General features: G+C 38.0%; 1 non-coding gene across 1 annotated transcript in view; it reads right to left on the reverse strand.

Annotated features, from left to right (window-relative positions):
* Positions 1-50, reverse strand: part of LOC143263781 (small subunit ribosomal RNA) — a 1,921-nt gene extending 1,871 nt beyond the window's left edge. Inside the window, exon 1 of the ribosomal RNA XR_013037120.1 lies at positions 1-50. This exon is cut by the window's left edge and continues 1,871 nt beyond it. This is a non-coding gene — a ribosomal RNA (small subunit ribosomal RNA).
* Positions 51-2,188: the final 2,138 nt, after the last annotated feature.

The following is a 2,188-nucleotide window of genomic DNA, read 5'->3' on the forward strand; positions in this document are numbered from 1 at the left end:
GGCTTAATCTTTGAGACAAGCATATGACTACTGGCAGGATCAACCAGGGAACTATACAATATGTATATATAAAATGGACAAAATTTAAATCCTTTTCCATCGTCGCCTGTTTCATATATATATGTCAGGTCGACACACCACTTTTCTCTTTCAAATATGTACAAGTTTTGCCACATTCCGCGCTTGTAACATATCTTCTTTAACGCTCAATTTCTTTCATTTTTCTACCATACAGATATTTTACCGTACGCCCAAAAACGTACGTATTATATTTTTGTTCTATCATAAAATCACATTTTTCTACGTACGCCAGCTTCGTACGTTTCTATCTTTGCCTTCATAAAATCACAAGATAATTTTATCTTCAAGAGTCTCGCTATTAACATCTTGTAAGATAAATGTACGTCCCAGCTAAAACGTACAAATACTTCAAATTAAGTAATAATATATCATCGCTATTGACAAATTTTTAAGATCCAAGACACAGTTCTCTCTATATGTTTTAATATTTTTTATGTACTCAAATATATTCAAAGGAAAAAGTACATGGGTGATGCCATAGTCGTGGAAGCGCGTACGCTCACGCTGATCTTCTGACCGCCGGAAGCACGAAACCTCTGATCTGGGCAAAATCGGCAAGCCGAGGAAGAACGGACAGGACACATGCTGGACTGGCGAGAAAGCGTGTTCTTCCGCTCGCGCTAGGCATTTCGATTTCTGACACCTCTTGATTTAAAAAATCAGTTTTTTGATAGTTTTCTCTCTCCACTGGGCTATTCATTTTAGCCACAGTTTTCAATTGGTACGATTTGCTTCCAAATCTTACAGATGCATTTTAAAAAATTTTTCCATCGCTCGGACAGAAGAGTCGATTGCTCAGTGAGTACGAGTATACATACAAAGTGCATACGGGTAACCAACCCCGTAGGGCTTGCCACATATGGGCCATTCGGTCAAAGACACCGACCCGTGGCCACGCTGTGTGGAGAAAAGTCCGTAACGTAAACGGCACGAAACAGTCAGGACCGAAGCCCCGAAGGAGCTCTGAGACAGCTTCTCGACCGAGATCGTAGAATTGGCCCAAAACCCGCTCTGCTCCGTCCGCCTCGCACGGACCGTGTATCTCTTATAGATACCGAACGGCCGGCAAGGACGCCGGCGCCGCCGGCCGAATAGCACGCGCGCTTATGAGTGTAAACCGCCGCGGCAACAGACCGCCCGGCCGTGCTGTTGTAACATAGCGCGTGAACGAACGAAAAAAAAATTTATAGTAAACATTAAAATAAATTACATTACCGTAAACTAGACAAAAAATTACACATTTTTTCCCAATATGAAAATTTTCACAAACTTTTCAAAGTCCCATCGCATCGAGTAAACTTTTTTAATAACGCTTCCGCACGATTCTAAATGCTTAATCCATATGTGAAATCGTTCACTGATCACGAATATCGTATTTAAAAAAATTACAAAAATTTATTTTTCAAAATAATCAAAAAAAACCGAAAAATCACAAGAGTAAAGTACCATTATTTTAAACAATATGTCGTTCTAAATGCTTAATCCCTATGTAAAAAAGTTATCTAAGCAAGAATATGTAATTGAAAAAAATTAGAAAAATTTATTTTAGCCGTAAATCGAAAATAATGGGGACACCGGAGCTGTTCGAAGCGCCGAGACGCGCCGCGTACGGCCGAATATTTTCTAAGTCCCAACGTACCGATCAAGAGTAAAGTACCATTTTCCTACATTAGATCTCGTTCTAAATGCTTAATCCCTATGTAAAAACGTTAGTTAAGCAAGAATATCGTATTTTTAAAAAAATCTAATGATAGGATTTTCCAGAAAATTGAAAAAACCGAAAAATGTCAAGAGTAAAGTGCCATTTTCTGACATTAGATTTCGTTCTAAATGCTTAATCCCTATGTAGAAACGTTAGTTAAGCAAGAATATCGTATTTTTAAAAAAATCTAATGATAGGATTTTTCAGAAAATTGAAAAAACCGTAAAATGTCAAGAGTAAAGTGCCCTTATTTTAAACAATGTATCGTTCTAAATGCTTAATCCCTATGTAAAAAAGTTATTTTAGCAGGAATATGTCATTGAAAAAAATTAGAAAAATTTATTTTAGCCGTAAATCGAAAATAATGGGGACACCGGAGCTGTTCGAAGCGCCGAGCGCGCCGCG

The sequence above is a fragment of the Megalopta genalis genome, unplaced genomic scaffold (genome assembly GCF_051020955.1).
Source record: "Megalopta genalis isolate 19385.01 unplaced genomic scaffold, iyMegGena1_principal scaffold1572, whole genome shotgun sequence".
Classification (NCBI taxonomy): Eukaryota; Metazoa; Arthropoda; class Insecta; order Hymenoptera; family Halictidae; genus Megalopta; species Megalopta genalis.